Source organism: Sus scrofa, chromosome 3 (genome assembly GCF_054392235.1).
Source record: "Sus scrofa isolate SSC_HxYL_T2T_F1_AM1 chromosome 3, Sscrofa_HxYL_maternal_Yorkshire_Landrace_v2.0, whole genome shotgun sequence".
Classification (NCBI taxonomy): Eukaryota; Metazoa; Chordata; class Mammalia; order Artiodactyla; family Suidae; genus Sus; species Sus scrofa.
In genome coordinates this window covers 135,059,030-135,086,729 of record NC_139385.1, presented here as the reverse complement: position 1 = coordinate 135,086,729, position 27,700 = coordinate 135,059,030, and the positions used below count along the sequence as shown (strand labels likewise).

Here is a 27,700-nt window from a genome sequence, read left to right as displayed (position 1 = left end):
ATTTCTTCCAGGCTGGCCTCCCTCACATCAGTCCTAGAGGAGGTGATACCTGGCTCTTCTCTTATCAATCCTAGAGGAGGTCATACCTGGCTCTACTCTGTGATATCACTTCACTCTACTCCAGCCCACATCCATTCTCTATTAGACTTTTCCTGAATTCCTCTACAGATATTCAAAATAGGGTCGATCATTCAGTTAATCAATCTAATATTTTTGAAACTCCAAACTGGTGCATTTTAGCCAATACTCATTTTTGTCTCCATAGCTGTGTACTAGGCCTGAGGAATAATAGAACCCCTGTCAATTTACTCAAGTCAGCTTCTGTATTAACTCTACCCCCAGCCAACCAGACAGCCTGCATCAGGTGAAATTCCCTCACCTCATACCGAAGTAACACTGTATTAAAGTAATTTGACAACAAAATATTGTTTCAAACCTTGGAATTACTCTACCTCAAGGTTTTCAGGCTTTGGTTCTGAAAGTCAGATACTCTCTCTTCACATTATTCTGTACTTTGCTGAACTACCTTCTTGAGTTCTTTCTGATATATCATTCAAATCTGCATTTTTTCTGGTGACCAGAATTCTCCTACACATGTAACTACTCTGCTGTGCATCTCCTGTGACCTAACCACAACTTGGCCTGGCCCTAAGAATTCTCCTTCCCCTGTGTGTCTCTCTAACAAAGGACTCGGAGGTCAGTACCCTTCCCTCACCTCACACATTGTTCCAGATCTTTCTTCGTCATCCTCAATGTAAAACCCTGTCACAATTAGGAATCATGCATCTACCTCCAAACAGGTCACCTGAAATAACAGTTGAAGTTTATTTGCTTTGAACTGGAGAGTCACGCTGATTATTACTGTTTTACCAGAAGCTCTGATTAGTAATTTAATATCTCTTTGTTCAAAATACAGGAGTATGAATCATTACATGAAGTTGGTAAAAGTTTAAAACCAGAGGAATTGAGATGAACAAAAACTAACCAAAAGTTCTTAATGGTGAAAATTTGGAAACCAGAAACTTCAATTTCAGCCTATTTACCTCTTCCAAGACCACCTGGGCAGGATGCTTGAACATTAGAAGGGCTGCCAGGAAGTTTGGGCAGAAGCCAAGCAGGCAGCCAAGCTGAGATTCTAGGCCAGGAAAGATATCAATCAGGTCAAACCTGCCAGGCTGGTTTATAACTTCTAGAAGCCTCCAAGGCTGATGGTCAGCACACTGACCCTCAGACATCCCATTTTTTCTGCCTGGAAATTTGAGAGTTGGTGAAACTGTAACACTTATCATAAGGAGACTCAGTCACTTTACAGATGAGGATTTTGATGCATAGAGAGAAGAAATTATCTCTTCACAGTCACAGAGTCAGTGTAGGGTAGAGAGGAATTAAAACAAGTCCTTGTTATTTGTTTCTGTTATGCAATGTGATGATGAGTTGAAACAAGAATCTTAAAAAATTATGGAAGAAACCACAAGGAATTACTTAATAATTAAAGAATGATATATATCCATATATATTTTATATTATTTACCACACAGAATATATATTGAAATATTAAATAATAATAGTAAATTTACCTCAGGATAACAGATTCATTGCAATGAATATAACATAATACCTGGGGCTGAGACTATCTGGTAAAAAATTTTGCTCTCTTGTTAGTAGTTGTAGGTGCTCATACTACAAGTAAACACTAAGTCCTCACAACAGGAAGCCATTCACATTAAATCTTCATGTCCAGATCATGTTTAATTATTGTGGATCACTGAATCTACTGAATTTTCTGGTGGAAAACTTTTGAAATGCTAGATGTTTATTATGCTATAGATGTGGTTAGAAGTAATCACAGTTCTTAATATATATTTCCGTCAAGTATATCAAGATCTAGAACACAGAAAAGCAGTTTTAAAAAAAAAATCTAGTCTGAAGCCTCTCAGTCAGGTGTGGGAGAAAGACACTAAAGAGATCTTACCAGGGTAAGGCAGTCATTCTCTGGGGGAGGGCTCTTTGTATAGCACATAGAACATGAATAGCTCTGTTGTGCATGTGAGAACAGATGACATCAAGATTAAAAGAAAGGGGGGGGGGACTTAATTATAGCCCATCTTTCAAAATTCCAAAAGGAAAATACGATGAAGCACATCTTCCCCAGAGAACCCAAAAAGGGAGAAGAGGCTCACAGGTGTATTAGGTCATGGGATCAACCATGGTGGAATTCAGTAAGGAGATGACTTCAACTAACGAGAATGCTTTTCTTCCTACTAAGGGAATTTCTTACCCTCCATGTTCTGACTCCATTTCCCAGCCTTTGGGGAAGAGTGGAGGCGGATGATTCGACCATGGTTGTGTGTCTGTGAGGAGGATGCGAGCTCTGTCACTGGCACTTGTGATGTGGGGGTTGAATCAGGACATTCAGTAACTTCATGCTCATAATCTCCCAGCAGCCTGATGAAGTGGAAAGAAGAGGAGATTTAGAGCCAAGAAAAGTTCTACCAAAATAGTAGTCTTTTGACTTGAAGCTCATTATCATACTTGCCCAAGCTTCAGTTTCCTCATTTTAAAAGCAAGGATGGCCATATCTACCACATAGGCTCTCCAGAGGATAAAATAGCCCATGTACAGAAGATATTTGACACTTAACAGACCTACTCCTTCTTTCTCCTGCTTCCTTCTCTCACTGCTGGGGTCAATGAAACGACCTTCCCAACCTAACACCCTCATCCTTATCTCTCCATCACCCAGAACGTCACGTTCACCGAGACACGGCTCCTCAGCCAATGCTTTGTAACTGCTCCTACGCTGATGTTAAAAAAAGGAAAGGCAAATTGTCAAATACAGCCTTTACCTGTAGAGTGAGGTGTTCAGGTAGAAACTTTTATGAGAGCATCTAAGGCCCTGCCTAACCTGCCTTTCCAAACCCTTTCTCATTCTTTCCATAAAAAAGCCTCAACTGCACTCAGACCTACCTAGGGACATGTGGACGGGCATGCAGCAGCCTCGCCACCTAGGATGCTCTTGTTTTCTTCCTCTACCCTGCAAATCCTACCAGTTTCCTTAAAGGTCAGCTGACACATTCCCTTCTTTCTAGAACATTACCAGGTAATTTGGTTCGTAGTAGTAGCACCCTCTTTGGAAATAGGGCATGTATTGTCTATGCCATTAGTTTAGATTCTTTTAGAGAATCTGCTAAGAGAATCTGCTTAATATGTTGCACTGATGTGGTAGGTGCCTCAAATACCCCTGGATTTTTCCACATGCGAGGTCTCTTTGCCCCGGTTAGATGACACAGTTTTCTCAAGGGCAGGATGATTCCAATGATCACGTTTGATATTATTCACGGGATATTTGAAGTGGTGAAGAGAGAAGCAAAAATTGTATTCTCTTTGAAACTTGAGGCACTTAGATTTGGTGTACACTGGTTATATTTAATGAAAATGGTTAATCTAAATGAGTAAATAAAAGTACGCATTTTTGGAGTTCCTGTCGTGGCGCAGCGGTTAACGAATCCGACTAGGAACCATGAGGTTACAGGTTCAACCCCTGCCCTTGCTCAGTGGGTCAACAATCTGGCGTTGCCTTGAGCTGTGGTGTAGGTTGCAGACACGGCTCCGATCCAGCGTTGCTGTGGCTCTGGCGTAGGCCAGCAGCTACAGCTCCGATTAAACCCCTAGCCTGGGAACCTCCATATGCCTCGGAAGCGGCCCAAGAAATGGCAAAAAGACCAAAAAAAAAAAAATGTGCATTTTCTCTCCTCCAACTTTATAGGGATAAAATGAATAGGTCAGTCATAAAAGATACGTATCTCTTATTTGCTAGTTCCTTTTTCACCACATTCCCTTCCAGATGAGTCTGCATAGAGCCTCAGAGGGAAAGAAAAAAACCCAGGTGGCAGTTTACTTTAGAAAAGTTTTGACAAGCAGGTGTGCTTACCACCCTTGTCAGTTCCCAGCACAGCATGAGGTCACCTGAGCAATGGACTTGAAACACAATGGGAACAAACAGTAGATGGTGAATTTCTAGCCTGACTGCTCATAAGCTTATTCTTTCTTGGCCTCACTTTGAAGTTCTGCAAAAATAAGACTGATAAAGGGATTCTTTCATGCTCCCCAGGCCTCATGAAACCTACCATAACACCTCCCACATTCTGTGCCTTTTCAGAATCCGCCTAAGGAAAGCAAACTCACACACATGCCCCCCAGAGTCCTCCATCACTGTGTGGGCCTTTCATTTCACAGTCCTCTTGAAAGTGTTATTTGTGAAGCTTAAAATATGTGAGCTTGCTGGGGGAGGAGACAAGTGCTCTGCAGAAAATAACACACCAGGATAAACCATATCACATTGTTTCTTCTGGGACACATTTTGTTCTGGGAAAATGTCCTAATAGCCCCTGACTTCAGTGTTACTGTGTATCAAAGCACTGTGCCTGAGAAAATACAATGACATTTTATATGATGATATTGTAGCAAAATAATAGTTCTTCAGAACCATAGGCAACCTATTGACATGCAACATCTATTAGAAAGAGTGAGTATTGAACACCTAATATATCAACTAGCTCTGTATACAGAGTTGGTTTCATGGTGAGGAGGCAGATTTCATAAACTAAGGTGTGATACAAACTCAAGCACAATGCAAGCTGCTTTTTTAAATTCCAAAATGAAAAGTAGAGGTACAGCTTGTTAGGGAGATGGTGCTATACTGTGTACAAAGCACAGGCTTGGTCACAAAGACCTAAATGTTGGTAGAGGCACCATGATTTATGCACTCTGCACCTTTGGGGGAGTCACTTAGCGTCTCTGTGTTTTAGTTTCCTGATTTTAAAAATAGGTATAATACCTCCTTCATATGATTTTTCTCTGTTTATGGGGAAGATTAGAAATAATGTACAGCTCCTGAAATATGCTAAATAATTAATGGTCATTATTGTTCTCGTTATTCTCATGTCATCATGATAAACAGATTGCAGCATCTTACAGTACTGCTTCCCTAGCATCTCTTTCAGACCAGCATTAAAACATCTACTCTTAGACATAGAGAAAGCAAGACCATGACAGATCCTTAGCATTCTCACGACTGTTGAAAGCACTCTGAATTTCCCTGAAGTGTGCTGATAAGAAAAATAGAAAGAATGAGAAACACATAAACTGTTAGGGTTTATGTGCTTTGAGCATTCATGATTTCCTCCAGTTCCTTAAAGGCAATTTTAACTACCACCACAATGCCTTATAACTAGAATTTCTAGAAATTCCATCAGAATTCAAACATTTTCCTTCAAACTTTGCATATCAATCTTTGACGTTTTTGATTTTTTCTTTTCTTAGCTTTTTAGGCCTGCACTTATGGCATATGGAAGTTCCCAGGCTAGGGGTTGAATCAGAGCTGTAGCTGCCATCCTATACCACAGCCACAGAAACACTGGATCTGAGCTGTGTCTGTAACCCACACCACAGCTCACACCAATGGCGGTTCTCTAACCCACTGAGTAAGGCCAGGGATTGAACCCTTGCCCTCATGGACACTAGTCAGGTTCGTTATCACTGAGCCACGACGGGAACTCCACATATCAATTTTATATTGCTGCTATAACAAATTACTACTGATATGGTAGCTTACAAAACACAATTTATTATCATACAGCTCTGTCAAGTCTGACACAGGTCTGGTCTCAGTGGACTACAAAATAAGGTGTCTACAGAGCTGTATACCTTCTAGAGGTTCTAGGGGTAAATCTATTTCCTTACATGTATTTATTTTTGGATAGCAAATGGGTAATGTCATTTTTCTTATTTTTTAAAAGCTTTATTGGAATATAGTTGACTTACAAAGTTGTGTTAATTTCAGGCATACAGAAAAGCAAATCAGTTATACATGTACAGATAATCCATTCCTTTTCAGATTCTTTTCCCACACAGTTTGAGTAAACTTCCCTGTACTATTCGGTAGCACCTATTTTATATATGGTAGTGTGCATATATCAATCCCAACACCCTCATTTATCCCCCTCCACTTTTCCACTTTGGTAAATATAGGTTTGGTTTAAAAATCTTTTGAGTTTGTTTCTGTTTTGTAAGTTGTATTGTATGATTTCTATTACATTCCATGTATTAATGATCTAATATATTTAAATGTCTTTGTCTGACTTCACTTAGTATGATGATCTCTAGGTCCATTCATGTTGCTACAAATGGCATTATTTCATGCTTTTTTATGGCTGAGTAATATCCCAGTGTATTTATGTCCCACATCTTCTTTATGCTGTCCTCTGTTGATGGACATTTAGGTTGCTTCCTTGCCTTGGCTATTGTAAATACTGCTGCAAGGGACACTGAGATATGTGTATCTTTTCAAATTAAGGTTTTCTCCAGATAGCCGCCCAGGGGTGGGATTGCTGGGTCATATGGTAGTTCTATAATTAGTTTAAGAAACCTCCATACTGTTTTCCATACTAGTTGCACCAGCTTACATTCCAACCAGCAGTGTAGAAGGGTTCTCTCTTCTCCATACCCGCTCCAGCAGACTTCTTGATGATGGCTGTTTTGACTGGTGTATAGTGATTCCTCATTGTAATTTACATTTCTTTAATAATTAGTGATGTTGAGAATCTTTCCATGTGCCCATTGACCATCTTTCTGTCTATCTTGGAGAAATGTCTGTTTAGGTCTTCCGTCCACTTTTCGATTGAGTCAGGTTTTTTTTTGTTGTTGTTGTTGTTTTTTTTTTGGATATTGAGCTGCATGAGTTTGTATATTTTGGAGATGAATCCCTTGTGAGTACCTTCATTTCCAAATATTTTCTCCCATTCTGTGGGTTATCTTTTTGCTTTGCTTATGGTTTCCTTGATGTACAAAAGTTTTTTATGTTTAATTAGGTCACATTTGTTTTTATTTTCATTACTCTAGGAGGTGGACCAAGAAATATGCTGCTGTGATTTATGTCAAAGAGTTTTCTGCCTATGTTTCCCCCTAAGAGTTTTATAGTATCTGGTCTTATGTTTAGATCGTTAATCCATTTTGAGTTTAATTTTGTGCATGCTGTTAGAGTGTGTTCTGATTTCATTCTTTTACATGTAGCTGTCTGGTTTTTCTAGGACCATTTATTATTTTTTTCCCCCAGCAAATTAAAATGGCTGTTTTCTCCATTGTATATTCTTGCCTCCTTTGTCAGAGATTAATTGACCTTATAGGTGTGTGTGTTTCTTTCTTGGCTTTGTATGCTGTTCCACTTATCTATATGTATGTTTTGGTGCCAGTATACCATACTTTTTTGATGACAGTAGCTTTGCAGTAGTCTAAAGTCAGGGAGCCTGATTCTTCCCGTTCCATTTTGTTTTTTTTCCCTCAGGATTGCTTTTGCTATCAGGTTATTTTGTTGTTTTCATACAAATTTTTAAGTTTTTTTGTTCCAGTTCTATGGAAAATGCTATTGGTAGTTTGACAGGAATTATGCTGAATCTATAGATTGCCTTGAGTAGTTCAGTCATTTTGGCAATGTTGAGTCTTCCAATCTAAGAGCATAATATATCTTTCCATTTGTTTGTGTCATCTTAGATTTCCTTCATAAGTGTCGTACAGTTTTCAGAGTACAGGTCTTTTGCATCTTTAGGTAGTTTTTTTTTTTTTCCCCCTTAGGTATGTTATTCTTTTCAATGTGATGGTAAATGAAAATACTTCCTTAATTTCCCTTTCTGATCTTTGATTGTTGATGTATAGGAATGCAAGAAATCTCTGGGTATTTTTTTCGTATCCTGCAACTTTACCAAATTCATTGATGAGCTCTAGTAGAATCTTTAGGATTTTCTATGCATGCTATATGTTGTCTGCAAACAGCAATGGTTTTACTTCTTCCTGTTTGGATTCCTTTTATTTCATTTACTTCTGATTGCTGTGGCTAAGACTTCCAAAACTGTTGAATAACAGTGGTGTGAGTGGACATCCTTGCCTTGTTCCTCATCTTAGTGGGAAAGCTTTCATCTTTTCACCATTGAGAATGCTGTTAGCTGTGGGTTTTTCATATATGGCCTTTGTTATGCTGAGGTAGATTCCCTTGATGCCCACTTTCTGGAGAGTTTTATAAAAAATGGGTGTTGAATTTTGTCAAAAGCTTTTTCTGCATCTATTGAAATGACCATATGGTTTTTTTTTCAGTTTGTTAATTTGGTGTATCACATTGATTTTGTGTATATTGCAGAATCCTTGTATCCCTGGGATACATTCCACTTAATCATGGTGTATGATCTTTACAATGTATTGTTGGATTTAGTTGGCTAATATTTTGTGGAGCATTTTTGCATCTACGTTCATCAGTAACATTGGTCTGTAATTTTCTTATTTTGTGGTAACTTTGGTTTCAATATTAGGGTGTTGGCAGCCTCATAGAAGTGTGTCTGGGAGTATTCCTTTCTCTGCAAGTTTTTGGAACTTTCAGAAGAATAGGTGGTGTTAACTCATCTCTAAATGTTTGATAAAATCTGCCTGTGAAGCCATCATGTCCTAGCCTTTTTTTTTTTTTTTTTTGGAAAGTTTTTAATAATATTTTCAACTTCAGTACTTGTGATTGACCTGTTCATATTTTTTGTCTCTTCCTGGTTTAGTCTTGGAAGGTTGTACCTTTCTCAGAATTTATCCATTTCTTCTAGGTTGTCAATTTTATTGGCATATAGTTGTTTGTAGTGATCTCTTAAGATGCTTTGTACTGCTGAGGTGTCCTGTGTAATTTTTCCTTTTTCATTTCAAATTGTATTGATTTGAGCCCTCCTTTTTTTTTTTTTTTTTTTTTGATGAGTCTGGCTGAAGTTTTATCAATTTTGTTGATCTTTTCAAAGAACGAGCTTTTAGTTTAATCTTTTCTATTGTTTCCTGTGTCTCTGTCTTTATTTAATTTTTATGATTTCTTCTCTTCTGCTAACTTTGTGTTTTGTTTGTTCTTCTTTCCCAAGTTGCTTTAGTTGTAAGGTTAAAATGTTTATTTGGGATTTTTCTTGTTTCCTGAGGTGAAATTGTATTGCTCTAAACTTTGCTCTGAGAACTGCTTTGCTGTATTCCATAGGTTTTGGACTGTTGTATCTTTGTGGTCATTTGTCTCTGGGTATTTTGTTATTTCCTCTTTGATTTCTTCAGTGTTCAATTGGTTGTTTAGTAGCATATCGTTTAGCCTCCATATGTTTCTATTGTTTGAATTTTTTTTCTTGTGATTGATTTCTAGTCTCAAATCACTAAAGATTTTTAGTGTTGTGGTCAGACAAAATACTTTATATGATTTCAATTTTCTTAAATTTACTGGGGCTTTATTTGTGGCCCATAATGTGATCTATCTTAGAGAATGTTCTGTGAGCACTCGAGAAGAAAGTGTTTTACACTGCTTTTATATGAAATGTTCTATGCGTATCACTTAAGTCTTTCTGGTCTATTATGTCATTTAAGGCCTATGTTTCATTGTGTTGCTGTCACGTTCTCCTTTTACGGCCACTGGTGGTTGCCTTATATATTGAGGTGTTCCTATATTGGATGTATATACATATACCTATAGATATTGATTTTTATAGCTCTTCTTGGATTGATCCCTTGATCATTAAGTAGTATCCTTGTCTCTTGTAACACTCAATTTATATTTAAGTCTATTTTGTCTTATATAAGAATTGCTACTCCAGCTTTCTTTTGATTTCCATTTACACTGGAATATCTTGTTCAGTCCCATCACTTTCATTGGAATATCTTGTTCAATCCCATCACTTTCAGTCTGTATATGTCCCGAAGTCTAAAGAATTCTGTATCTCTTGGATACAGAATATGTATGGGTCTTGTTTTTGTATCTATTTAGCAAGTCTATGTCTTTTGGTTGGAGCATTTAGTCCATTTACATTTAAGATAATTAGCAATATGTATATACTTCTTGTCATTTTCTTAATTGTTTCGGGTTTGTTATTGTTGGACTTTTTACTTCCTCCCTGTTTTGTTCTTTTCTCTTGTGACTTGATGACTACTTTTAGTATTGTATTTGAATTGCTTTTTCTTTTTTTAAGTGTGTAGATTGCAGTTTTTTTGTTTTGTTGTTTCCACGAGGTTTGATATAGCATCCTCTATGTATACACAAAATTGTTTTATGTTGCCGGTCTTTTAATATCAAATGCTTTTTCCCATATTCTGCATTCTCTCTTTCCTCTGCTCCTGATTGCTGGCTTTGATATTGTATTTGTCTCTGGATGATTTCCTATTTTTATGTTTACCCTTACTGGTGAGTTTTCCCTTTTATAATTTTCTTGTTTCTAGTTGTGGTCTTTTCTTTCTTTCTTTCAGCCTAGAAAATTTCCTTTAGCATTTTTTGTACAGCTGGTTTGATGATGGTTAATTATTTTAGCTTTCTCTTGTCTGTAAAGCTTTTGATACATCCATCAAATCTGAATGAGAGTCTTGCTGGGTAGAGTATTCTTGGTTGAAGATTTTCCCCTATCATCACTTTGAAAATATTTTGCTACTACCTTCTATCTTGTAGAGTTTCTCTGAGAAATCAGCTCATAACCTTATGGGGGTTCCCTTGTATGTTATTTGTTGTTTTTCCCTTGTGGCTTTTAATATTTTTTTCTTTGTATTTAGCTTTTGTCAGTTTGATTACTATTTATCTTGACATGTTTCTCCTTGTCATGTATGATATTTTCTATGCTTCCTCTACTTGATGTCTTCAAATATTTTCTCAGCCCCTTCCTCACTCCTCTCCTGCTGGGACCCATATGATCTGAATATTGTTATGTTTGAGGTTGTCACAGAGGTTTTTTTAAACTGTCCTCTTCATTCTTTTCTGTGGCAGTGATTTTGACTACTTTCTTCCACCTCAATAATTCTTCTGCCTCAGTTATTCTGCTTTTGATTTCTTCCAGTGTATTTTTCCTTTCAGATATATTATTCATCTTTGTGTGCTCTTTCAATTTTCCAAATTTGTTAAATATTTCTTATAGCATCTCGGTCTGTGTATCTAGTCTTCCCAAGATCTTGGATCATCTTTACTAGTATTACTTTGAATTCTTTTTTGGGCAGATTACCTATTTCCTCTTCATTTATTTGTTTTTGTGAGTTTTTGTCTTGTTCTTTTGTCTGAAACATATGTCTCTGCTGTTACATTTTATCTAACTTTCTGTCCTTGTGGTTTCCTTTCTGCAGGCTGCAGGGTTTTAACTGTTCTTATTTCTGGTGTTTGCCCTCTGGTGGGTAGGGTTGACCTAGGGGCGTGTGCAAGCTTCTTAGTTGGAGAAACTTGTGCCTTCCCACTGATGAATGGAGCTGGGTCTTATCCCTCTGGTGGTCAGGGCCATGTTAAAGGATGTGTTCAGAGGTGCCTATCAGCTCATTATGACTTTAGGCAGCCTGTCATCTCTTTTCTCAGCATATGTCGGCCCTTATCCTCTTGATAGGAGGTATGCTTGATGTTGTGCCTACCAGAGCTTGTGCTGGATATAGAGCAGAGCCTCCTGTTTGCTCTGTGGTTGTCACTGCCCTGTAAGAAGCAGGAGCTGCTCTCTAGTTGGAGTAAGAGCCCCCAAATCTGTTTCTGAGCTGTGGTTCTGATCTGTAGCACAAGGTAGGTGCATTTGCATCATTCCCACTGTGAAAAAAGCCATCGAGTATTCCTCTGCTGGAGCTGTTCACCTGTAAGTGTGCTCTGTTGTGTCATGTTTTCCTCCTTGTGTGGGCCTGCAGTACACTGTTGATGTTGCTCTTGCCCCACCGTAACCGTAGGTATGTCTGTAATCATCCCCTCTGTTTTTTGGGGATTGTTTTCACTAGGTCACAATTGTACATCCACTGAGGTCAGGACTCAAGATTTTAGTATTCATGTCCCTGGATCTGTTGTGGGGTTTATTGAAGTAGCTAAGACTCTAGTTTGGTTTGACCCTCTTGTGTATGTGCCCACAAAGCCTACAGCTAAATCCAGACCTATCTCAGGTACAGGAGCACTTACTGTCCCTTCAGATGTTCCATCAGTACTGAATTTATAAGGCTGGCAGCAGAGGAGTAAATCTGATTCACACAGTTGGGAGGAGAGATTTCAGCTCTTCCTCCTCATTACAGGGCTGTTTTTAGTATAGGTGCCTATTGTCTCCTTCCTCAGTGTGTACTGGCTGTTATCCCCATAGAAGTAGGTGTGCAGATGTGGTAGCTGGTGCCTGGTCCTAAAGTTCTTGGTAGTGGTAGCAGTTGTTATTCATACCCAGATGCAGACTGTGATTAAGGATATAGTCCATGCAGGAGGTGGCAGTGGCTTCCATAACCCCTGCTGGAGTGTGGAAGCAGCCAGCAGTTGACATCTGGTTGCCAGCCCTTCAATGGTGGCTGTGGGCCATGCGCATTTCCAAGGGAAGAGGTTGGCACATGGTTGTGGACACCTCAGTGGCAGCAGCAGGCTGTGGAAGTTCCTAGGGATTTAGAGGCAATGGTCAGTGTCCAGTTATGGGCACCTCAGCAGTGGCAATGGGCCGTGGTCAGTGCCTGGTTGCAGACCACTGCCACCCCCTCAAGAGGAGTAGGGGCAGTGACCTATGTGAACTCTCAGGGAGTCAGAGGCAGGTCACATGCCCTTTGGGAACAGCAAGCTGTTCATGCTCCCTGGAAGGGGGTGGAAAAGGGTTAGTAACTGATCAGTTGCAGGCCCTCTGGGGGTGGCAGCAGCCGTGGGCCTCACACCTTCCTGAGAGGGAAGGAGCAGTGATTGTTGCCTGCTCTTGAGACCCTCAGTGGAGGGAGTGGTCTGCTCTTGCCTCTGAAGTTCAGGATGACTGTGGTAGCTACAGTCTGGCCCAGAAGCTCAGGCAAGTGGCACCCTGTGGCTTGCAAGCCCATGTATGGAGAAAGCATCACCTCCTTTGGTCTTGCCTTCCCTTCTCATGCCCTCCAGCAACAGTGCCATGCCTCATTGGCAGGTCCAGGCTTCTTCCTGGTCTCCCTGGGTTACAATGCACTCCACCTTAGCTCCTTTAAGTTGTCTTCTCACAGCCAACCCCAGTCCTCTCCCCTGATTTGCTCTCCAAAGCCCAAGCCTCAGTGTCCAGCCCCAGTCCACCTCACTGATTGTATCTGGCTGGGGTGGCTGGCACCAAATGACTTTGCAGCTCTTTCTCCGGTTTGCCCTCCACAAACCAGTTGCTGTACTTCTAAGGTTCCATAGCTCCCTCTATATTCTGGCTGGTCTCTCTGCCAGTGAGGGGACTTCCCTGTGTGTGGTAACCATTCCTCTTTCACAGCTCCCTCCCAGGGGCACTGGTCCCATCCTATCCCAATTCCTTTATGCTTTTTTTTTCCTTTTTCTTTTGTCCTTCCTAGTTAAGTGGAGGTTTTCTTGCCCTTTTGGAAATCTGAGATCTTCGGACAGCATTCAGTAGATATCTGTGACAATCATTCCACATGTAGATATATACAGCTTTGATGTATTTGTCAGAGAAAAACATTTAAAGGTGGCTCCCTTCCTCCACCTTTAAAACCAGCAACATTGTTTCTCTTTGACCCTAATTCTGTGGTCACATTCCCTTCTCTGACCCCCTTCACTCCCTTTCTCACTTTTAAGGACCCTGATGATTACATCAAGCCCAATCTGGATAATCCAGAATAACTAGTCTATTTTAAGGTCATCTAATTAACAGTCTTTTTGACTTTTCTTGAGCTGCTCCCTCAGCATATGGAGGTTCCCAGGCTAGGGGTTGAATCAGAGCTGCAGCTGCTGGCCTATGCCAGAGCCACAGCAATGCAGGATCCGAGCCGTGTCTGTCCCCTACACCACAGCTCACGGCAACGCCGGATCCTTAACCCCATGAGCAAGGCCAGGGACCGAACCTGCAACCTCATGGTTCCTAGTCAGATTTGTTAACCACTGAGCCACGATGGGAACTCCTAATTAATTGTTATCTTTTACCTTACTTTGTCTTTGCCTTCTAAGCTAAAATATTCACAGCTCCAAATATTATAATATGGAAATTTGGGGGGTAGCCATTATTCTGCCTAACTCAGCTTAACTTTAAATCTTTTTCCAAGAAAAGAAACAAGCTCCAAAAAAAGGAAGTTTCCCCATACTTTCACAAACAGGGAGAAGGCAACCTAACATTTCTTAAGGGCCAATTATGCATAAGTCACTTTACCTTTGCTAATTCATTTCAACCTTAGGACAACACCTTTAGGTGGGCTAAAATGACCTGCTTATCTCCACCTCCCTGTTTCTATAACCCTAGCATGGGTATTCATTGCACACATGTAAATTCTGAGATTCTAGGAAAAAAGAAAAAGAAGGGAAAAAAAGGAAATTCTATGAAAGAACAGAAATTGGAGTTTGAGAAAGTCAAAGTATTTTTAAATTTGATATATTACTTGTAATATTTATTCATCAACATATTTTCCTGTTTTAAGTAACTTGTTACTTATGCATGATATGACAATAATAATCTGTATGTTAAGAAAGAAAAATTGATTAACAGGAAAATTGTTCAAGGGCACCTACTGGTAATTGGCAGAATTGAAATTCGAACCCAGTTTGCCTGACTTGAACATGAAAGTAGAGAGAGATAAAGATGGCAGAGCAGGAAGACCCTGAGCCCACCTCTTTGCACACATACCCCAAAACTACAGCTATCAGAGAACAACTCTTTCTCAGAGAACCTTAAGGCTAGAAAAACAGCTCTTCTACAACCAAGGTTATAAAACACACTAAGACTGATAGGAGAAGTGATATAACCTCACTGGGACCTACACTAGCATCAGGCAACCCAGTATTTCTAAAAGCTCAGAAATACTCTCTAAAAAGCAAGGGATTGGTGTCCCAGTGCTGGCGGTCCCTTGCTGAGTTCCCTTGGCTGGTTTTTGAAAATCAGTGAGGCTTACTGGAGGCCTTTAGGAAATTGATATTCTGCTTTTAAAGGGCACACACACATAGACCTACTCTCTCCCACTGCCAGTGCAGAGGTAGCAGACTGAAAAGTGCCTGGTCATCTGGCTGGCCTGCCAAGCCTTCCTCACTGCACCTTCTGGCCCCTCCAGCTCTGGTCCCACCCCTACCAATGTAGAAGTCACCAGCACACCCTAGGAGAAGTCCAAGCTTGACCTGGGCTCCACTTATAAACCCCACCCCATTCTCTTCAAGACAGTGGCCCTGGCACACCCCAGAAAAATCTTCACCCTGTGCTCAATTTATATTCAGCTCTCCCACTAAAGCTACTGAGAACATGCAGACTACATGCATAAGGACATTCCTTCAAGACCAGGATAGGTAACTGTTTTGCCTAATTTCATAGGAAAAAAAAAAAAGTCAAATAGAATGAGAACACATGGAATGCATTCAAACCAAAAAGAAGATAAAACCCTCAAAAAGAGCTACTGAAACCGACATATATAATTTACCTGACAAAGAGTTTAAAACAATAGTCATACGAATGCTCACTGAACTTAGGAAAAGAATAGAAGAACACTGGAGAACTTCAACAAAGAATTAGAAAATGTACAAAAACCAATCAAAGGTGAAGACTACAATAACAAAAAGTGTATAAGGGATCAGTACCCAATTTAGTGATACATAAGAATGCATAAACAACTTGGAGCATAGAATGGTAGAAATCATGTAATCAGAAGGGCAAAAAGAAAAAAAATAAGAATAGTGCAAAGAACCACTGGTACAATATCAGGCATACTAACATTTGCATTATAGGGTTCCCAGAAAGAGAAGATAGAAAGGGGCAGAAAACACTTTTGATGAAATAATGGCCAAGAAAGTTCCCTAACTTGAATAAGAAAATAGATATCCAGGTCCAGAAATCATGGAGAGTCAAGAACACAAGAGACCTACCAGTAAGACCTATCTAATTAAAATGCCAAAACTTAGAAAAACTAAAGGTATGAAAACAAAGGGCCACATACAAAGGAACCCCCATAAGTCTACCAACTTATTTTTCAGCAGAAACTTTGCAGGCCACAGGGAAGTGACATGATATATTTAAAGTGCTGAAAGGGAAAAATATCAAAGATATTCTACTCAGCAAGGTTTTCATTCAGAATTAAAAGAGAGTTTCTGAGATAAGCAAAAAATAAGAGTTCATCCCCATTAAACCAGTCTTATAGAAAATATTAAAAGGTCTTCCCCAACCCACAGAATGGGAGAAAATTTTGCAAATGAATCACCTGACAAGGGATTAATCTCCAAAATTTATAAACACCTACTGCTCCATACCAAAAAAACAAACAACCCCATCAAAAAATGAGCAGAAGATCTAAACAGACGATTCTCCAAAGAAGACATACAGATGGCCAGGAAACACATGAAAAGATGTTCAACATCACTCATTATTAGAGAAATGCAAATTAAAACCACGATGAGGTACCACCTTACACCAGCCAGAATGGACATCATCAAAAAGTCTACAAACTAACTGCTGGAGAGGGTGTGGAGAAAAAGGAACCCTAGTACACTGTTGGTGGGATTGTAAATTGGTGCAACCACTGTGGAAAGCTGTATGGAGATTCCTTAGAAAACTAAAAATAGAACTACCATTTGATCCAGCAATCCCACTCCTGGGCATCTATCCAGAGAAAACCAGGACTCGAAAAGATATACATATACTCCAATGTTCATTGAAGCACTATACGCAATAGCCAAGACATGGAAACAACCTAAATGTCTATAGACAGGAGTGGATAAAGAAGATGTGGTCCATATACACAGTGGAATATTACTTAGCCATTAAAAGGAGAGAAATATAATGGCATTTGCAGCAACATGGATGGACCTAGAAATTGTTATGCTCAGAGAACTCAGACAATGAGACACCAACATCAAATGCTATCACTTACATGTGGAATCTAAAAGGACACAATGAACCTCTTTGCAGAACAGATACTGACTCACAGACTTTGAAAAACTTACGGTTTCCAAATGAGACAGGTTGGGGGGGATGCACTGAGGGTTTGAAATGCTATAAAATTTGGTTGTGATGATTGTTGTACAGCTATACATGTAATAAAGTAATTTTAAAAAGAAAATATTAAAAGGTCGTCTTTAAGCAAAGACAATCCCATAAAAAGAATAAAGAAAATATATGAAGGGAAAGAATATCCCTGGTACAGGCAAATATGTTGCATAGGCAGTGGATCAATAATTTAAAAAACTAGCATAAAGGTTAAAAGACAAAAATTGTAAAGTTACTTATAACTATAATACACAGTTAAGGGATACTCTTAAAGATGTAAAATATAACATCCAAAATATAAAACACGAGGGAGAGTAAAAATGCAGAGCTTTTAGAAAGTGTTTAAATTAAATACTTATTAGTAGATAGATATGGATATAGACTGATATGTATTAATTTCATGGTAACCACAAAACATAAAGAAACCAAAACCTAACACTAAAGAAAATGATGAAACCACAGAGTAAGAAACTAAAAAGGAAAAGTAATGACCCAAAATAGGTATCAAAATAGCAATAAGTACATACCTATCAATAATCAATTTAAAAGTAAATGGACTAAATGTTCCAGTAGGAAGACAAAGGGCTGAATGGTTAAAAAAAAAAAAAAAAAAACTTGACACCCATACAAATTCTGTCTACAGGAGAGTCACTTCACAGCTAAAAACACACAAACTGAAGGTTGAAGAGATGGGAAAAGATTTCCATGTAAATGAATATAAAGTTGGAGTAGCAATATTCATATCAGACAAAGTAGACTTTAAAATAAAGTTTACAACAAAAGACCAAAAAAAGGCGTTATATAATGCTAAGTCAATCCAAGAATAGGATATAACAGTCACACACATAAATGATCTAATACAGGAGCAACTAAATATATAAGGCAAATATTATCAGACATAAAGGGAGAGATTGACAGTAGTAGCAGCGAACTTTAATACCCTACTCACATCAATGGATAGATTAGCCAGACAGAAAATCAGTAAGGAACAGTGGCCTTTAATGACATATTAGACCAGATGGAATTAATAGATATCTACAGAACATCCATCCAAAAGCAACAGAATACACACATTCAAGTGCATGTTGAACTTTCTCCATGATCCATATGCTAAGCCACACACACAAAAAAAAATCTCAATAAATTGAAATCGTATCAAGCAACTTTTCTGAACACAATGGTATCAAGCTAGGAAAGTTATAGGACAAAAACTGGAAAAAAAAAAAAAACACATGGCGACTAAACAACATGCTACTAAAAGCCAATGAATCAACGAAGAAATCAAAGAGGATATCAAAAAATACCTTGATGACTTTGGCTTTGTAATACTGCCTGAAGTCTGGAGAATAGACTTGTGGGGGAGGGAGTGGAGTGGATTGGGAACTTGGGGTTAATAGCTGCAAACTATTGCCTTTGGAATGGATTAGCAATGAAACCCTGCTATGTAGCACTGGGAATTATGTCTAGTCACTTATGATGGAGCATGATAATGTGAGAAAAAAGAATGTGTACGTGTGTGTGACTGGTTCACCATGCTGTACTGTAGAAAAAATGTATTGGGGAAATAACAGTGAAAAATATACTATGTATGCATGTAATAACTAAATAAAATACTTTATACCCAGAATAAAAATACCTTGAGATTAATGAAAATAGAAACAACTTTCCAGAATCTGAGACACATCAAAAGCAGTTATAAGAGGGACATTTATAATAATATGGACCTACCTCAAGAAACAAAATCTCAAAAAGCCTATCTTTCCACCTAAAAGAATTAGAAAAAGAACAAAGATTAGCAGAAGTAAGGAAGGAATAAAGATCAGAGCAGAAATAATATAGATGCTGAAAATATTAAAGACAAAAATATTAGAAAAGATCAATGAAACTAAGAGCTGATTTGTTGAAAATAAAAAATTGATAAATATCAGCCAGACTCATCAGGAAAAAGGGCTCAAATAAATGGAAGAGGAAACATTACAGTAAATACAACAGAAATATAAACAATGGTAAGGCAATACTATGAACAGTTATATGTCAACAACTTGGACAACCTAGATAGAATGTATAAATAACTAAAAGCATATAATCATTCAAGACTGAATCAGGAAGAAGTGGAGAATCTGAACAGGCCAATTACTAGTAATAAAATTGAATCAGTAGTCAAAAATTCCCACAAGAAAGAGTCCAGGATCAGACAGCTTGACAGGGGAATTCTACCACTTAACAAAGAGTTACTACCTGTTCTCAAACCATTCAAAAAAAAAAAAAAAAAAGGAACACTTCAAAACTTGTTCTACAAGGCGAGCATTACCCTGATACCAAAACCAAAGACACCACAAAAAGTGAAAATTACAGGCAAATGTCCCTGACAGTAACAGATGCAAAAATCCTCAACAAAATATTAGCAAACTGAATTCAACAATACATTAAAAAATAATGCATTGTGACCAACTGAGATCTCAAGGCTGGAAGAATGGTTAAAATCTACAAATCAATCAAGATGCTACACAAAATTAACAAAACAGGATAAAAATTACTATCTCCATAGATGCAGAAAAGCATCTGACAAAATTCAACATCCTTTCATGGTAAAAATTCTCAAAGTTTAGAGGGAAAATACCTCAACATAATAAAGGCCATTTATGACAAATCCATAGCTAATATTTATTGGAAGTTCTAGCTACAACAGACAAGAAAAAAGAATAAAAGGCATCCAAAATGGAAGACGACGTAAAACTATCACTATTTGAAGATGATATGATATCATATATAGAGACTCCACCTAAAGACTCCATCAAAAAACTATTAGAATAAATGCAATAAATTTTTGGAATAGATAACAGTAAATTACAATTAATATAAAGTTTGTGCATTTCTATGCACTAATAATGAACTATTAGCAAAGTCAAGAAAACAGTCCCATCACATCAAAAATAAAATACCTATGCATAAATTTAAATAAGGAAGTGAAAGTCCTAAACTTTGAGAATTACAAGACATTAATGAAAGAAATTGAAGACACAAACAAAAGCAAATATATACCATCGTTTGGGGACTGGAAGAATTGATAGTGCTTTAATGTTCATCCTACCCAAAGCAGTCTACAAAATACATGCACTGCCTGTCATAAGGCATACCCATGGCATTTTTGACAGAATAAGTAACCCTAAAACTTGTATGGAACCACAAAAGACCCCAAGTAAGCCAAAGTAGTCTTGAGAAAGAAAAGCAAAGTTGGAGGTATCACACTCCTGATTTTAAACTATACTACAAAGCTGCAGTAATCAAACAGCATAGGACTTGCAGCAAAAAAAATAAAGACCCGTAGGTCAATGGAACAGAATAGTCTAGGAATAAACCCACACATATAGTAAATTAATAATCCATGACAAAAGAGGCAAGAATATACAATAGGGAAAAGGCAGGCTCTTCAATAAGTGATGTTGGAAAAACTGGGCAGCTACATATAAAGAAATGAAACCAGACCATTTTCTCATACTATATACAAAAACTCAAATGGATTAAAAAGTTAAGCATAAGACCTGAAACCATAAAACTCCTAGGGAAAACTCAGGCAACATACTCTTTGACATAAACCTTATAAATATTTCTTTGGTTTGGATCTGCCTCCTCAGGCAGGGGCAACAAAAGCACAAATAAACAAGTGGGACCTAATAAAACTGAAAAGCTTTTTCACTGCAAAGGAAATCGTAACAAAAAGACATCCTACTGAGTGGGAGAAGATATTTGCAAATGATGTGTATGTTAAGGGCTTAATATTCAAAATATATAAAAACCTAATTAAAAATGGCAGAGGGTATAAATAGTAAATAGTAATTTTTCTGAAAGGACATACAGATGGCCAACAGGCACATGAAAAGGTGCTCAACATCGCTAATCATCAGGGAATTGCAAATCAAAATCACAGTGAGATACCACCTCACACACATCAGAATGACAGCAGTTAAAAAGGTAAATAACAAGTGCTGGAGAGGATGTGGAGAAAAGGGAATGCTAGTACATTGTTGATAAGAATATAAATTGGTGCAGCCACTACAGAATACAATATGGATATTCCTCAAAAAATTAAAAATTGAACTATTATGTGATCCAGCAATTCTATTCCTGGGTATATATTTGAAGAAAATTTAAACATTAATTTGAAAAGTAAGTTCACCCCAATGTTTACTGCATTATTTACAATAGCCAAGATATGGAGGCAACCTAAGTGCCCATCAGTAAATGGATGGATAAAAAAGATGTGAGATAGGTAGACAAAGACACACACACAAGAATATTATTCAACTATGTAAAAGAATAAAAGCTTGCCATTTGTGACCAGTATAGACCTGGAGGCTATTATGCTTGGTGAAAAAGTCAAAGACAAATGTTATTTGTTTTCACTTAGATGTGGAATCTAAAAAAAAAAAACAAATGAGTAAAACGAAAACAAATTTACAGAGGACAAATTAGTGTTTACCAGGAGGGAGAGGGGCAGGAAGAGAAGCAAGATAGGTCACGGGGATGAAGAAGTACAAACTTCCAGCTATAAAAAACGTAAGTCACAGGGATGTGGTATTCAGCACAGGGAATATAGTGGATATTTTATAATAACTTCAGTTTATAATCTATAAAAATATTGAATCACTATGTTGTATACCTGAAACTAACGTAATATTGTAAGTCAACTATGCCTCAATTAAAAAGCATGTGTTAAACCATTATATAAACTGTCTCTGATATGTTGTCATCAGGCATCTATTAAAGACTAAAGCTTGAAATGATTTTAATTTGAATTTAAAACTATTTAAGCCATATCAGAACTGGTGTTTAGCCTCCAGTGATGATTTCACTGAAAGAGAAAACACCCCTTTGGAGAGGGGAGCATAACTTGATCCCCTTGCTGTACAGTGGGAAAAAAAAAATAATAGAAAGCTTAAAAAAAAAAAAAAAAAAAGTTCACCAGGGAAAACCGGCCTCTTAGCCCAGTGGAGGGGGAGAGGCATGCATTTGGGAAGAGGGCAAGGTCCTAAACAAACAAAAACAAACCCCACACGTGCAAAGGCACAGAGCTGTCAGTACTAGTTGAACATAAAATATGAGGAAGAAAATGAAATGGGATCAGTATACAGAGACCAAAACCTTTAGTGTGTGAAGGCCATGCAAAGGGTTAAGCAATCCTGAGCAGAGAATTAACATGACCAGATTTATAGTTAAAAAGAATGTTGGGCAATTGTAATTGAGTGGAATGGGGACCATAGGCCAGACAGAGAGCTGCTAGCCTGATGCCAGAGTCTAGAGAAGAAATAGGAAGGCTTAAGCTAAGATTGAGTAGCAGTGATGGGAAGAAGAGGCCAAACTGAGAATCATCCGGGAATTTTAGGATCTCAGCTCTGGAATCCAGCTGCCTCCTCCTGAGACAGGCTGCCCTGTTTACTGGATAAGTGGCAACTTCTGCTTTGGTCCTGTGGTGAGGCACACTGAGGTGACCTCAGAGGTCCCCTTTCTTCCTGAGCCTTGAATTGAATTGCTCCGAAGTGCCGAACCTCCTCTGAAGAGGAATGATTTAGAGCCTGTCTCAGCCTTTGCCGCAGTCCTCAGCCTTTCTGGAGGAAGATTGTATTTCCAACTGAAGTCAGTAAGGGTTGCTTTGGGTCTTACGTCAGGTCCAGGATGGAAACTCTAGGTAATGTTCTCATCCTGTCACTGAATTGCACACAGTTCGTGGTGGTTTTTGTCTGTACAGGGAGGAAAACATCCTTGGACTTTTCTGTTATAAGGAGGGGTGGGGAAGGCACACAAGGATTGACCAGAGTACCTTTTCATGTTTCCTTGCTAATGGCTTGACAGTGCTTCGCAGATGGATAAAGGTTTTTACCGAAAGCAAAAGGACAGGCGTTACCCTTCAGCCTAATAATGGCACAGAGCTACCATTTTAGAATTTCTCTGAGCATGCATTTATTTAATCACTGTTTCGTTGCACAATAAGTATTCGCTGAATGACTTATTCAAGGAACAAACATGTTTTGCCCTCTTCTATGAATCAAGGTCTGGGGAGGGATTCACTAATTACCTGGCTACCTCACACATGTGACTCAACTGCTCTGAGCTTCAGTCCATCCTCTATAAAACGGGATAATATTTATTAATACAGCAGACACAATGCCAGGCAGAAATGATTCACCAGAGATACACCTAAAGTTAAAGTAGGCAACTAAAGTTTGGAAGAGAATGTTTTGATTTAAATATTTTTGTATGAGAAGGGTAAAGGCATCCATTTTCTGCATAGAGTTCATCTCTGTCTAAGAGAAAATAAATCTCTCTCTAGGCACAGAACACATAAGCAGCAGGTTGGAGCACAGAGCATTCAAAGAAGGAATGGGAATCTTTGCAAAGGTAAGACTCTATTCCTAAAGCGATCAATAATTAAAGACAAGTATTCGCAATTCTTTTTGGGAAGAATAGAATAATGAGATTAGCAACTGGCATTTGTCGAGAACTTTCTGTATGCCAGGCACCATGTTAAATACTCCTCCTAGAATGATTCCCCCCCACACACACACCTTCAGCATGTGGAAGTTCCTAGGCCAGGGATTGAACCTGCACCACAGCAATGACCTAAGCTGTTTCAGTGACAACACTGGATTTCACTGCACCAAAAGAGAACTCCAGAATGATTTCAGTTTTAATCTCCGTGATCCTTAATTATGACTTGCTTCCCTGTTTTGCCATAGGGAGAGGGAGGCTTTGAAAGGTCACAGGCTTGTCCAGTGTTGCACAGCTAGTATGTTACCATGAAACAAGTTGGCACTCAGCCATCCAGCTCTATCTAGATTCTAGTGTTCACCCAATTCTGTAATGCAGATATCCTTAATGAACTTAAAAAGACTAAAGATTTTCTTCAAATGATCCAAAAAAGTGTACATAAATAAACACAGGCCAGTGTGGAGAAGGGACAGTATGGAACGCATACAATAGGGTCTGTAGAACTGGACGACGCCCAGCATAAAGTGAAAAAGAATCTTCTTAGGAGTTTCCCTCTACTCCTTAGTGAGGAGCTTCTTGAAAACTGGTAACAATGTTATTTGATGATAGAGTTGGTGTATCTGTATAGAATGTGAAAACAGGAAGAGAACATTTTAAAGAAGATGTATGAAACCAGATCTGATTGTAGAAGCTTGTCCCTTTGAATATTTGGGGGATTAGCAAGGAAAGCAAATGGTTAATTTCATGCCTGCAATGATGAAGACTTAGAGGGCAAGAAGAAAAGATAAAACTTAAGTACTTACAGGTTTGCCAGGTTATTAAAAAATCAGTAAAGAGGTAAATGGCCTTTTGCTTTGGAGAGTATGTTCATAAGCTATTTAGAGAAAATAGAAAACTAAATTATCTTTATAAAAAAAATGAGAGGTTCTGAGCTGCGAAAAGACTTCTGAAGAGTGATGCGCCTGAGCATGGCTGGGTGGTGAGAAAGTGAATGCCCTGAGAAAGACAGCAAGAGAGAGGATTTTCAAGTGGGGAGGTGTCAGAAAGACTAGCATCTGACATAAATTACAGATAAAATATATGAAATGAAGGACAACTTTGATTTTTACTCTACATCTGTACTGTGAATAATGCACTGTAGCTACTCGGTTGTTCTTGCAATTTTATATATTTAGCTTTATAGTATGCATAATATTTAATTTTATGTTGTTTGCACTGCTACAAATGAAAACTCAAACACTGGCCCCCCAATTTTTAATGAAGTCTATTTTACACATTCAACCATCTCTAAGAGAGCTCAGAGCATGAATTGTGTTCTATTCCTGGATGGGTAAGGAGGAAGTAAACATGGGACGTGAGAGTTTAGTGTAAACATCAATTTTATCCAAATCTCAAAGGATAGATGATCACAGCTAAGCTCTGCCTCCATATTATGTTCACTGAAATAACTGAATCATATGATAAAACTTCACAAGTGCCAAGCAATCCTTTGGTCATATTCTTAAAATCTCAAGCAGAAGGAAACATCCAGAAATTATTTTACACAGGTATCTAAGGTAACTTACTTAGAGCAGTAAGAGAGAGACCTTTCAAGTCAGCCCAGAACTGCAAGCTGAGCAGTTCCAGGAGCTAGCCCCGTAACCTGGGGCAAGTCGCCAAACTTCTTGAAACTTGAATCTCCTCATTGGTAAAACCAGGTTGCCAGTACTTCCCCACAGGATTGTTATAAAAGTTAAATGGCGTAAGAGTATAAATTATGTACTTTAGAAACAAATATATCAACGCTGTCACCCAGAAGAAGTGCATGGGGGCAACGTCTGGCACTGAAATTTGGGAAAACCAAATCATCAGCCCTCAGGACAGGCTATTCCCCGTAATTTCAAAGGACGTGTGTGTGAAAGCATTTTGCCCACTCAATCTTGTAATGTTTAATGTGGCTCTTTTCCCAACAACACAGAGCTGCATGATAAACGCCTTGAGACTAGAGGCTTATCTGCACTCGTCACCATGCAACAGCTCAGAGAATTACAAACTCATCAGGATGGATCTCTTTTCTAATTGGCTGCAACTAAAACCCAAACATCTGCACTCAGCAATGGTGGCCGAATTTAAAAGGTCTTCCTGGCACTCTCAAAGACCTGAATGGGTAAAAAAAAAAAAAAAAAACCATGGAGCATTTAGCGCACCATCAACCTTACAGAAGAGAAGAAATATGGGAATGGGTTTTCTGGAAGAATTGTCCTTCATTGCCAAGGATGATGAATGGCAAGGCTTCGGGCAGATCAGATAAGCTGTGGCAAAGCAGCAGTGCCTATATGTGAGGGCTTGTTAAGGAGCCCATGGTCCCCTCAGCATGGCGTCGCACATCGCAAGGGATGTCACAGGTCATGAAATATAGGCACTTGCGATTCCCTGCTGGGATCGTATTTATCTTGACTTATTTACCACTAGATTTCCTGACAGTGGGAATAGGATAATAATGTGGGTTTTGGGTGGGGGTTGGGGCCCTCAAATTGGAATTAATCCATCTCTGGGCTATGGAATGGGGTCTGACAGAACCACAGTCCATAAATTACTACAATTAATGTCTTTATGGCCTCATGCAACTTTCATGGCATGGGAAACCGCATTTCCAGAAAGAACAGTCAGTGGAAAACACTTTGGAATAGATTGCCTCTGATTCCTGTAAGGTGACATTTCTTTCAGGCTACATTAGGTCCAATCATTAGGGTGAATACTATCCACTGGGGAGATGGATGACAGAATTTTAAAGTAGGCAAAAGTGAAATGGCTTTTCATCCAAGAGTGCATTCGAGCCCCAGAAACCATACTTAGAGAAAATGGCTGTGTGAGAAATAATTACAGTTTGAACATGTAGACTCAATAACTCATGACCTTTCAAAGATGCTCCCTGTCACCTTTGGGATGGAGTCCAAACTCCCAAGCAAACTGGCTTCTGCCTCTTCTCCACTCTCATCTTCCCCACGTAAATAGTGCTCTCTGGGTACTGTTTGCAGTTCCCAAAACACACCATGTTGTATGCTCGGGGCCATTTTTCTTTCTTTCTCCGGTGCCCAGAAGTCTTTCCCTTTCTGCCTGGCACAGCCGAGTCCTTAATGATTCAGGTAAAGTGTTGCCTCCTCCACAAGCCTTTCCCAGACCCCCTCAGGCGTGGTTGCTAACACCCTCCTTCCTACCTCCAGTCATCTCTCTCTTATTTATTTATTTTTGGTCTTTTTGCCTTTTCTTGAGCCACTCCCGTGGCATATTGAGGTTCCCAGGTTAGGGGTCTAATCGGAGCTGTAGCCACGGGCCTATGCCAGGGCCACAGCAACACGGGATCTGAACTGCATCTGCAACCCACACCACAGCTCATGGCAACGCCGGATCCTTAATCCACTGAGCAAGGCCAGGGATCGAACCCGCAACCTCATGGTTCCTAGTCGGATTCATTAACCACTGCTCCACGACGGGAACTCTTAGCCACCTCGTAACTCACCTTTCTTATAATGCCCAGTGCTCTGCACTGCCACTGTGAGCGTAGGACCAGGGCAACATCTCATTCTTCCCTAAAGCCTGCCAGAGGGACAGGATCTTGGTAAATGCTATGACACTGTGATTTTTATGACTATAGGGTGTGCCACAAATCCCAGCAACTCTCACAATAATACATATCAAATAAAACACGTATGAACTCCAAATTGGATGCAGAAACATAGGGTTGATTGCCATGAAGACAAAATGACAAAAGATGTCATAGCAAATGTCCCATATGATTTGAATTGAGAAATTGAGAAATGTGCAAGCTTATGTATGGAACTAGTCACACATTTGTGTCACTTGTTCCTTTTATCTGGAATGTTCTCACCTCTCCAAGGCCAAATTTCATCCTTAAATTCACCCATCAGCTCCTCTTCAAGGTTTTTGATGTTAGTTTCTGGAAGACCTTTTCTCACCTTTCTCTGGGTTCCTACACTTAGTTTTTCTCTTCTAGCATTTACAACTCTCTCTCATTAACTTAACGTGATTTATATAAATTATTAAGAGCAACATTTCCCACAACCTACTAAGGGCAGTATCCTATATGCTCTGTTCTGAGTAGCTATTACTGTGTAACAGTTCCCCAAATTGCTTGAAATAACAATCATTTATCCCTCATGATCTCTGGGAGTCAGGAATTAGGGAATTGCTTGATTGGGCAGTGTCAGCTTAATGTTTCTCATGAGTCATAGGCAGACAGTGGCTGGAGCTGGAACAGCGGAGGGCTAAAGCAGCTAAGAGCTAACT

General features: G+C 38.9%; 1 long non-coding RNA gene across 1 annotated transcript in view; it reads left to right on the top strand.

The window, feature by feature from the left end:
- Positions 1 to 27,700, top strand: part of LOC110260054 (uncharacterized) — a 343,554-nt gene that overhangs the window by 278,437 nt on the left and 37,417 nt on the right. Inside the window, exon 4 of the long non-coding RNA XR_014839814.1 lies at positions 23,256 to 23,323. This is a non-coding gene — a long non-coding RNA (uncharacterized LOC110260054). The remainder of the gene's footprint in view (positions 1 to 23,255; positions 23,324 to 27,700) is intronic.